General features: G+C 34.2%; 2 long non-coding RNA genes and 1 pseudogene across 2 annotated transcripts; all 3 read right to left on the reverse strand.

Annotated features, from left to right (window-relative positions):
- Positions 1–4,060: 4,060 nt before the first annotated feature.
- Positions 4,061–5,192, reverse strand: LOC145792308 (uncharacterized). Its single transcript, XR_014331694.1, has 3 exons — positions 5,132–5,192; positions 4,973–5,051; positions 4,061–4,076 (listed from the first exon to the last, which is right to left on the reverse strand). It is a non-coding gene; the product is annotated as an uncharacterized LOC145792308 (long non-coding RNA).
- A 1,361-nt stretch (positions 5,193–6,553) lies between these two features.
- Positions 6,554–7,414, reverse strand: LOC114277529 (uncharacterized). The gene is made up of 4 exons (XR_003634631.2): positions 7,308–7,414; positions 7,161–7,216; positions 6,747–6,789; positions 6,554–6,640 (listed from the first exon to the last, which is right to left on the reverse strand). It is a non-coding gene; the product is annotated as an uncharacterized LOC114277529 (long non-coding RNA).
- A 607-nt stretch (positions 7,415–8,021) lies between these two features.
- On the reverse strand, positions 8,022–9,728 carry LOC114278117 (glutathione reductase, chloroplastic-like; annotated as a pseudogene).
- Positions 9,729–12,546: the final 2,818 nt, after the last annotated feature.

The following is a 12,546-nucleotide window of genomic DNA, read 5'->3' on the forward strand; positions in this document are numbered from 1 at the left end:
AGTATCTACACATTAGGTCCATAACACATATACCCTTAAGTCTATTAACTAAATTGAATCACTTAAATTGTAGGCTTCTTATAAATGATAACACCACATTTAATTATGTGGTCCCATTGAGACATTATCTAACAATCTCCCACTGGACCACATATGTATCCTGAAAAATGTGCTTAAGAAATTTGTTATCATAACTTGAGGGTATCCAAACAATCTTGTCCATTAACTATATTAATATAGGATCAAAGCGGTCTTCGTTACATCAATCGTAACTCGACCCACCAATGGTCACGTATACTAATACAGCTAAATGACATAGATCAATCATGGATGCGTAGAATGGAAATTACATGTGATGTGATCCATACATGCCTATTTCCAACTGGTCCTACTTAACTTTATTGAGATCAATACTTCACAATACGTAACAGAGCGTAATAAACTAAATATTTCATTTCTGCAGAAATTAATCTAATTACATAGATAAAACTCAAGGCTGACATAAAGCAGTAATATAAATACAAACTCCCACTAAACCAGAATGTTCTCAAATAGAACAACACTCATCTGAGCAGTGTACTCATGAAAGACCTTGGGTGGTAGTCCCTTTGTAAGTGGATCCGCTATCATGGAGTTTGTCCCAATGTGCTCTATGGAAATCTGTCCACTCTGCACTCTTTCTTTTACAACTAGGAACTTTCCATGGCTTGACGAAAGTTGATTGGATCATCTTTCGACATTCCATTTTCTACCTCATGTTCCTGGAGATATATAATATAATCATCTGAAAATGCAAATCTCCTTTCTCTGGTGGATCGCCTTAATGGCACAGATTCTTGAGGTTGAGGTTGTAGAGTTTGTTCCTCAGGAACAATTACCTCATCTTGAATAAGTTACCAAACAGATAATCTCTAAATAAATTAATTTAATGACAACATCTCAAGATACCTAGCACAACATTAATACCAAGCATTTGGTAGTGATATTAACTGTAAGTGGTATTCTTGTTGTAATGATCAAACATTGACAATAAGTTATGTCAAATAACAAATCTATCTTTTGATGGATTTATTATTCACATTAGGTTTTCTTGACAATTGGCACATGTTTATCACCATAAAATGTGTGTGTAATTCTGCCAAGTCTTAATCATGTCTTTGGACCGATAAATACCCGCATGAGATACACAGACATGAACTTCAAAACATTCCATATAAAACAATCTAGACAAGAGAGATCACTTTTATGACATCTTGTTTGAATTGACTTATATTGAGAGTGTTAGAAAATTAAATTTCTGTAGACGTTGTATGAAATTACATTAAATTTAAAGATTTCTAAATTTGTGACCCCGTATATGTTATATAATTTGCAGCAATTCCAATTATATATATACATATATAAATAGAATTGACGGGTCCAAAAAATAAATAGTTTTTTTTTTTTTTATGATGTTCAAAATTAAACCGATCAAATCGCAAGATATATCTATATATATATAAATACATGATGTTCATCCATTTGAGAGAAAAAAAAAAAAAACTGCCCACCGAATCATTTTACAATTCCAGAAAACAGATTGCCATTTTCACAGAACAAAATAGGAAAAAACAGAATTTACATCGATAAGAAAATTTAGAATCTGATTCCAAGAAACTAAATAGAATGAATAAAACATATCAATTCTGATAAGACACATGATATGCATGCTCTGATACCAATTGTCAACATAAATTTCAGAACATAAACCTTACACTTTGGATCATTTACCATGTGTATTATCAAGAAATCAAGACAAAACGACATACCTGAATCCATTGATGAATGGTTAAACGGAAGCGTGATTATCAATGAACTCTTTGTTATTGATTATGTTATTGCCTTCTAATCCTTTCCCCTTTGGTGCCTTATATTTCTCCTTGAGAGGATTTAGAAAAAATAATGGCAGTGTTCTTATGTTTTTTCACTTGGGAAGGAATAGGGACCATAACCTTTTAAAGGTTGTAATTGGTTTTCAAAACTGAAAGGTTGTGGAAGTTCAAAAGGAATGAAAACCAACTTTAACCATTATTGGTTTTAATTTCTATTTATTGGTTTTCAAAACTGAAAGGTTGTGGAAGTTCAAAAGGAATGAAAACCAACTTTAACCAATATGTTTTAATTTCTATTTCTGCCCCTCATAGAAATAGAAATTATACAACTAGTATCTACACATTAGGTCCATAACACATATACCCTTAAGCCTATTAACTAAATTGAATCACTTAAATTGTAGGCTTCTTATAAATGATAACACCACATTTAATTATATGGTCCCATTGAGACATTATCTAACAGTGCACTCGCCCATAATGAGCAGTGGAAGCAGAGTATATATAGGTAGCATCTTGAAGTTGAGGAACACGCACAATTACTTTCACCTGAACTTGTACTCACATTTTGTGCTCCCTTATCTATTGTTTTACTAACTTTAGGCATGGGAGTGTCCCCAGGCTGCTCTCCAACCAGACGCTTCACCTTTTGTGAGTGTTTTCAAGTTCATAATGGTACAACACCGCCATAGTGCCACTGCAGCTAGGTGGTATAATTTTTACGCACCATAATAAGTACATGTACACCGAATTTCCTATGAGAAGGACATGTGTGCATCACATATTATACTATTACCAAAATACCTATAGTAGTTAATTTTAATTTTTGAATTTTAAAATATCATAACTTTTTATATAGGCACCCATTTTAAATAAAATTAGCATTTTTTCAATTTTCTTATTGAGATCTACCAAACAAGATATATACATGTTGGTCATGAAATTCTAGAGAAAAAAAAAAATACAATAAAATTTTTCTACCCACAATATATTAACATAGTAAACAGCTTGCTCTAAAAAATATTAAATTAATTCTTGACATTCCTAAATACACGTCTAACATAGATATAAGATAGTTTTTAAAAATTCAGTTTCATTGATTACATAAAAATAAAAGTAGCTTTCATCACCAATATTAATATAGTAAATAACTTGCTCCAAAAATTATTAAATTCATTGTGAATATTCCTAAATATATGTTTAACATGGATATAAAATAGTTTACCAAAATTCAATTTCATTGATTACATAAAAATAAAAATTTCTACAGTAAAATTTGAATGTTCAAATAGAAAAAGAATTTTACTAACTTTTAATATAATGCCGCTACAACCATCACCATTAGTAACTACCACAATAATGACACCACTTTCGATTGTGCATATCAAATTTCTCATGATTATAAACATTAAAATCAAATAAAAACACTCAAAACTAAGAAGAAGAAAAATCAACTTGCTAAAAAATCATGAAATTAATTTTGGACATCCCATTTGTCTATCAAGCATATAAAATAGTTTCTAAAACTTTAATTCTATTGATTACACTGTTGGAAAGCAGACTTTTAGTGGTGTTTAAAAACGCCGCTCTAAGTGCCAAAAATGCTGCCAATTCCTTTTGCGACACTTAGCACCAAACGCCGAGGACGCGGCCGTCGCTATAGCTTTATGGTGTTTTAAAAACGTCGTGATATTAGTATAGGCGCCGCTGCCAAATGTCCTACCAAACGCACGCTGACGTCACTGACGATATTTAGTGACGTTTTGAAAAAACGCCATCATATCTTTTTTTTAAAAAACAACCGTTAGTAAGTAGGGTTTAAGAGGCGTTTGTAGAAACGCCATCATATCCCTTTTTTTTTTTTAAATTGTGCTTATTTTATTTGATTAAACTAAAAAAATACCTATAATAGTACTAATATAAAATAATAGCTCCCATTCAAATAATTGTAATAAAACATTAATTCACTTTCTCATTCAATTAATATCCAATCACCATTACCCACAAAATTAACATATCCAAAATCCAGAAATCATGTTTTAACATCATTAACCACAAAGTAACATATATCCAAAAATCATGTCTTAATATTAACCACAAACTAACATATATCCAAAAATCATGTCTTAACATTAACCACAAACTAACATATATCCAAAAATCATGTCTTAGCATTAAAGTTATAATCTTCACTGGTCTACATGCCTACATCAGAATATAAACTGCAATCAGATTAACCAAAATGAACACAAATTGAAGAATTTGTACCCAATACTTATAAACAGTGCATAAAACTTGAAGAAGCACTAACAAGAAGATTTTATCACATACCAAGAAGTACTAAATAAATACATATAAAGAAAATGGCATACCCAAAGACAATGCAGATACATATGAGGATCATGTAAAATTAAATAAATAATGCTCTCATAGCATAAACAAATTTAGAGGCAATTTGATCTAACTCCCACTCATCAAATTATGCAAGACTTTTGATCTAACTCACACTCATCAAATTTGGCAAACATCATTCTTTCTAAAAAAATTGCAAAAATTGCCAACAATTTCTTCAACGTATGATCAATTTCACACAAGAGAGAGTATTCATGGACTCGAATCCAGGCCAGAGGCTACAAAACCCATAAAAAAAAGGAAAGAGAATACAAGATCATTGAAGCTTGAAATACCCATTTAAACAAGTGTACAAGCCCAATTCAATAAAAGATGCAAATCCAACTAAATTCCTATACTTTGATTAAAAAGAAATAAATCAAAGTTGCCAGCCCGGATGAGAAATAAAAACCTTTTTTTTTTTTTTGGTTTTTAGGGTGCATTTTTAGTTCAAGATACGTCCTACTACTTGGAACCAAAGAATTAGTATATCTATTCCGGTCAAATTAGGACTGAACAAGGGTTTTGAACTTAAAATCTATGATCTGATCATTGAGTCAATTCCCAGATTATAATTTCATTGCAGCAAGTGATTGAGTTCAGTAGTTCCCCATATATATTTTATCGACTCTAGAACATAGTAATATATAGAAAAGAAATTGTTTCAAGAGCCAGCAGATATACCGAGAAGAAGGGAGAGAAAAACCTACCATAAAGCCACCTGTCTCTGTTTGCCACCAAGTGTCAGATATGGGGCATCTTGAATCTCCAACTATATTGAAAAACCACCTGTTAAGATGAAAAAGAAAACGTGTCATACTTCTTGTGTTCAAAAAATGTAATCCAGCAACAAAAGTAGAGCTCCTAACCTCCATGCACTAGGATTTATAGGCTCGCCTACACTACTGAGGACTCGTAAGGATTTTCGTGAATAGCGAGTGACATACTGTATGGTAAACAACATATGGAATACAATGACAGAATGCATTAATAGAGCTCTTCTCCTCTCTTTTTTGCATGTTTAATCTTTGTTAACAATTACAAATTTATGCAAGAACATCTTCACACTTGGCCAAGACACAGAAAACTAGTGAAATAAATCAAATGAGTAGTCAACTCCAAATAGTACTATTGCAAAATATAATCTTAACTAGCTTGTCATTTGAATGTATTTAAATTACACATGCATGTAAGGTTAGAGATTTTTATTTGCATGTAAGTAGGCATCATTTTCCCATTTGCATCACCAATACAATACAAGTGAGGAACCTAATGGTAGAAGTATTATTTCAAGAACCAGTTGCAAAACCATACAAAAAATTGTGTTCATGACGGAATGTAAAGATAACAAACTAGATTGCCATTTGCATCAATAACTTGTATACGCTCATCTACTGGAACAAGTCTATTGGTCCTCAATTTTTATTCTTCCTATCATGAGGAATTTCTTATGGACTGGTTCGGAGCTAAAAGGCCATGCTAAGATTAGTTCGCAGCATATATTTGCTCCTAAAAGGGGAGGTGGTTTGGGGTTTAAATGTCTTATTAATTGGAACACAGCAGCTATCCTAAAAAATATTTGGGCTTTAAGTATGAAAGCTGATATCCTTTGCGTTAAATGGATTCATACATATGTGATTAAAAGTCATTGTTTTTGGTAGATGAGTTGTCCAAGTGATATGTCTTGGACTATGAGGAAAATTTTCAAGCTCAAGACTATTGCTGTTTCTCTCATTAAAAAGAAGATTGGGAATGGTGATGAACATGTCTTTTGCCTAATCTCATTTTTTTATTTGTCATTTATGTTCATGAAATCAATTTTAAATTTAAAAATATCCTAGTTATGATATAATGGCATTTTTTTTTATTCCATTGAAGTAGTCAAAAACTAACTAACAGTGTAAAAGATATATATATATATATATACTTCTCACACTAAGTCCTCTATGCTATTTGATTTTATCAAAAAAAAATCAAATAATATACAAGTAAATACATAAAACAAAACAAAACAAAATGTTTAAATATTCACTTAACATTGGCTTCCACTTAAACCAGTGAGGAATAGGAATATCTGATTAGATTATAATCCTCCTAGGACCTTTCCTACTTTTGTCATGTTAAAGAATCAAAGTAATACACTGATGAAGTAGAAGATTAAAGAGGCAAAGATCTTTCTTCAAGTGCATTCAAAAAGTAAAGAACTCAATGACCAGAAAATCAAACTATGAATAGGTCAATGGAATTGGAATATTGAGCACTAGTTGTTTCCAAAGTAACAGCATTTAACCCACCTGATTTAACGTTAAGGTCCCAGTTTTGTCACTGCAAATGATAGTAGCAGAGCCCATGGTTTCACAGGTAGAAAGCCTCCTGACCTGAAGTTCAATATTTGTGAAACATTTAAACATGTACTTTTATGTGTGTATGTATGAATATCAATATCATATGAAGCAACTCAAAGAAAAGATAAATCGCACATACCAAGGCCTTGTCTGACATCATTTTCCTCATTGAGTAGGCAAGGCTGTAATACAGGTAGGGGAATGCACTTTAAGAAATTAAAGAAGCATAATCTTTGAACTAGATAGTAAAAAAGAGACTGGAATGAGCAGGAAATATGCAGCAAAACTAATGATGGCCCCAGTAAGCAATGACACTGTCAAACTTGATGATACTACAAGGACTAAAGTAACTTAGAAGAAAACACGGAAAAACTAGGAATCAACGACATGTCCTCCAATAAACTTCAAAAAGAGAGTGGCAAGAAAAGATAAGCTCTACCTAACACCAATTTTGCTCAACCAACTCCAGATACTTGACAATATTTTTGATCAATTGAAATGAGTTAATAAAATTAGAATGATAACAAAATGACTGAAAGAAGGTCAAACTTACGTTAAGGTAACGGCTAAGGGAAGCCCTTCAGGCATTGCAACAACCACAATAGTGACCTAAAATTCCTTCAGGTATTAGTAAAATACTCAAAATAACTATATATGAATATATACTAATCACAAATTATGTCTGTAAAACGGCACATACTGCAACAGTGAAAATCTTAATAACTCCATCTATGGCAGTACCAAACTTAGTATGACTAGCCTTGAATTGAGGAGTTCCATCTGTGTTTTTGGTATGTCCAGTAAAGTTTCTGCAGATACTCCAATTTATAAGTTTTACCAGTCCAAACTTTGTTTTTTAGAGAGAAATAGAGAATTGAGGAGAGAACTCAACAACTAAGATTGCAATTACCTTATCAAAAGGACAAACAAAACAACTATAGCTACTGCAAGTCCAACGAAGCCAATAAATGTTGCAACCCCATTTAATCGTGCCATCACATAAAATAATATACAAAACACAATTCCCAATTCCCAATTTGGTAACAATTCATTATGTATAGAGGGTTTAATTTTTAAAGTTTGCCTACTGCATAGAACTGGCCTGAATGTGGTAATGACATAGGAGTGATGGTTCCTTAATAATGGCCAAGAACTGAAAAAGACACACATAACCCCGACTGCATAAAACAAAATTTTCCCAAAATATATTAACCAATAGAAAGTAAAATTAGCTAACTCTATGACTCATCTAGCGCCAGCACTGCAACACGTTAAGTGGACCACTATATTAGCTACCAACGTAACCAATGACGAATGTCAGTGACCAACCGATAACAAGGCCAGATCCCCTGTTCCCATTTCCTGCGGCCGTTATCACTTATGTACCACACGTTATCACTTATGTATCACACGATTAGATCTAGAGACAATTGAAACAATCAGAAGGTTAATGAAGCAACAATCCACATAGAGTTAACAGTAAACGATCCCCGCAAAACATTCTTACAAGAATCTCCCACAGCTCAACAAACAAAAATTCAGATGCCAGATTAAAAAACATGAGGGTAGCGCGGTTCCAATGCAATGATCCATTCAGGATCGCAACAAAATATGAATTATCTAGTTCCAAGTGAATGAAGAATTCAAACCTATACGTAGCTGAAGGTTAAGAACTTTATGAAACCCGATATAGAAACAATGATACCTGCATAATCTCAGGTGCATCTGGCCCACACATGGATGCTCCAATAACTTTATTTGTCTCAGAATCAACAACAAGCTTCATAATCGTTTTCTCTTGCCATCTGTATACATAATTGCGTCAAATGGAATTCCACAGATAATCATGTTTTCTAGAAAAAAAATCCAATGACTTCAAAGTACTGAACCATTAGGAATCATCAAAAGAAGAAATTCTAAATCCCTTGCCTTGCAAGCCATGACATTACAACAAATTTCTACACCAAGAAGGTAAGTTGTTTCCCTCTAAGCTTATAAAGTTATCTACTAAATTAGATGTCCAATCACATGCCCTGAGACAGTGTTTTTCATAGGATTGAACGTTGACGTAAAATCGAAATATCACCCTTTGCTTGCTCAATAGCCTCTTCTTCACTTAATCCAACAACACAAAGAGGTGGTATGCTGTAAAACAACAAAAAAAACACAAGCTAATCATATATCACAAACAAATTTCAATAAAACAGAATTGGTTCATTAGAAAAATGAAACTAATGGAACAACTTATTTCTATCAAGCTCTGAATACGAATAAAAACTTTAAAACTGCACCAAGAACAATTTTAGCACTTCCATTATACTGATGGATACTCTCAAGTGAATTATATGAGGGAAGAAAAATGAAGCATTTGCTAGAACAGAAGAAACTTTACCAGAATACAGCACAAGGTACATTGCTGTAGTCAGGTTTGGTAGGCTGCCCACTAAAAACAGTTTTCTGCAGGCAAAGCAAAGAATTGAATGATGAATTAATAACGAAAAAAAAGAAGAAGAAGAGAATTCAATGATGATAACTAATCAGGGTACAGATTGAGCACACACTGAAAAGCAGGTGCCTTCCATTAAGGCCACGGGGGTAAGATTCAATCTATTTGTGACATCACCAACAGCCCATATGCTAGGAACGTTTGTGCGAGAGAACTCATCCACCTGAAATACAAGATGAAAGGGGTAGGGAACCTCAAAGAAGTTAACTTCTCATGGTACAAACATTTTTTTCACAAGCAAAATAATTTTGAATCACCAACATCAAATAGACCACGAAATAATAGATTGAGGTGAAAACATTGTTAACCAAACAAGGGAGAAGTAGTAGTGAGCAAATGCTGTGAAAAACCCCCAAAATAAACTCAACCATCTCTGATACACGTAGCACTGAAAGACTAACCCAAAAAAAAAACCCTCATAAATACAATCTCACTCTTGTTCATAATTTTTTAAACACTGCCAATGCCATACACATATCATCACATCAAAGAACAACAAATGCAATAAAAGACGAAGAAAATGTTATTAACCTTTACGGCTCCCATCTCGTCAAGCTCAACACCTACAGCTTCCAAATTCAACCTCTTTGTGTTAGGAAGCCGACCTATAATCAATGAAAAATACTTTATTAACCCAAAGATTACATTAAAAACCTCAACAACTAAAATGATTGCTCGCTAAATTTATAGAATGTTAGTACTAATGTACACACACACCTATATAAAAGAAACCGAACATGATGTGCGGTTAAAAATCGGTCCACCTAGGGCGCCAGGACCAACTGATAACAAAGGCCGATCATGACAGCGAGCCAAATCGGGACTGGGGAGAGTAAAACGTCGAGGAATGTCTCGGTGAGGCCTGGGCAGTGTAGAAAATATATCAAATCGAAGAAGCTCTGATCCATTATCGATCGGTGTCTATACAGATACGTGTATGTACATGAGAGAATCGATAAATATACATATATGTATATGTATATACAAAGTGGAAGAGATAAGAAGATGAGGTGCTAAGCCATGGAAGCTTGCATAGATGGTGGTGGCGGTGGCGCTTTGAAATCGAGAGAGAGAGAGAGAGAGAAATCAAAATCGCTCTGAGATGAAATCAAAGATGAATCTCTACGAGAGAGATCTAGAGAGAGAATCGAAATCAGGGTGGTAGTGCAGACCGATCTGAATCAAAATCGCGGTGGCGGTGCAGATCGATCTGAAATCGGTGAATCGTTGAGATTTGAATCGGTGAATTTATGAAATCGGTGAATCGATGAATCTCGCTACCTTGCCAGTGCAGATGGTGGTGGAGGTAGAGCTTCGAAATTGGTGAATCTGTGAGATTTGAATATGAGATTCAATGTTTAGAGATGATTAAGAGAGAGGCGCGACGCGAGGATAAGGGGTTCAGAGGATTCAATGTTTATGTCTAAAGACCTGAGGGTTTACAAAGCTTTATTCTCAGATTCAAAATAGGCGCGTGTGATGTACAGCATTTGGAGGCGCTTTTAAATGCCTTTGATCATTAAACGGTGTCGTTTTAATTAAATAAATATGCGACGTTTATAAAACGTCGTTAAATATTAATAAAGATGACGTTTACGAAAACGCCGTTAAAAAAACGTCGCAAAAACCCTTATTCCTTGTAGTGTTAGATAATAAATAATATTAAAAAAATGTCTATATACTATGAAATTTTATTCTGTTGAGAGTAAAATTTATTCGATTCACATAACATGTAACCTAAACATTCATGTAAGCAAATAATTTCTATGAAAATATTGAATTAGCTGACCAAAGTAATACCAATGGATTAATATTGAAATGATTTCATTGTTATAAACAATATATATACAAAAACTATATATATACACTTTCAAGTTTTTGGATGAACTTGAGTAACTAGTTAGCTAACATTATGAAAATCCAAAGAAATACAAAAAGAGAATCTCAACATTAAAGTAATAGTTGAACTACTTAGAAGCACTTCCTGTAGACTACTTAGAACTACTTTCAAGTTTTTTTCTTTTTTTTTTTCTTTTTTTTTTTAACTTTGAAATGCAAAAAGGCTTAAAAAACATCAGACAATAAAATAGATAAGAGCACAGGGGAGGATTTGCCACCCAATCCAGCGGAGCAAGCCCTTGAGGTTCCGAGGATTTGCCACCCAATTTGCTCCTCTGGGAACCTAAAGGAATGATATGTGGCATCTAGAGCGAGCGGTATGAATATCATGAATGATGGCTTGGTAGTCCCACTGAGGCACCAACTCGGAAACACTGGTTGAGCATGGGAAATTCAGAGGTTGTCCTTGATTTACATGGGACGTGGCTCCGTCAATCTAGCCACATATGTTCCTGAAGGTTAGTTTCTTTGGAAGGACAAAATTGTCCAAAAAATCGAATCTCATATCTTGTGTGTCCTCCACGTCATATACAAATCAAAATGAATGACTTGATTCATTAACCATAATTTTGGTGGACTTGATGAATGATGCTTCTTATGTTAAGGACTTTCACCAAATTTCCCCATTTTCAGTGATTTTTTTACTAAAAATAAACATCTTCCCAAACAAGCCTTAAATAAGGGTTGATTATCTAGTTGATAGTAGGGAGGCCAGAATTGGTGGCTGGAGGATGAGAGAGAGGGAGTTGAAAATATTGCGCACATAATGCATATCCAGTTTACCAAAACATCCTTTATTTGGTTTCAAGTTTTAAATAGGGATGCATTTTTACTCTTCTTCTCTCCCTCTTCACCAAACTCTCCATGGCAATCGACACCCTATTTCCAAACGAAACACTCACCGACAACGGTAAACCGCTTGTCTCCTCTGGCAAAGCGTTCAACTTAGGCTTCTTCGTGTGACTGACAAATGTGGAGAATGAGTGAAATGGAGCATGGAGGATGGAACCTGGTGATCAGAAGGAGGAAAGTAGGACATCAGCATGGATATCGTGCGATGGTAGTGGTAGTAATTATATTTGTGGACAACATTCCAGAATCAATGGATTCCAAGGGATTATTCAATCTTTTTAGAAAGTTTGGCATTGTTAAGGATGCATTCATTCCATGGAGGAGCAAGAGGGTAACAGGATCCAGATTTGGTTTTGTTAGATATGATTCTAAGGTGGCTGCAGCGATGGCGATTCAGAAGGCTGATGGGTTGAGGTGCGATAACAAGGCACTGAAGGTTAAAAAAGCAAAGTTTCAAAAACCTCAGGCATTGGGTCAACAACAGCATAGAGTCCCGACTAGAGAGGACGATGGCAGGTTGTTACACCAGTGGCCCCCAAGGCAGCAGTGGTAGGGTACTAGAGCCAAGATGTCATATGCAGAAGCATTAGTAAGAAGAGGTGCAAGTGAGAGCGAGAATGTGGTGATAAGAGCTTATGAGAAAGGATGTGGCTGGCTTTGTGAAAGCTTAGTAGTGAAGTTG

This window comes from Camellia sinensis, chromosome 6 (assembly GCF_055761805.1).
Source record: "Camellia sinensis isolate YWXY chromosome 6, ASM5576180v1, whole genome shotgun sequence".
Taxonomy (NCBI): Eukaryota; Viridiplantae; Streptophyta; class Magnoliopsida; order Ericales; family Theaceae; genus Camellia; species Camellia sinensis.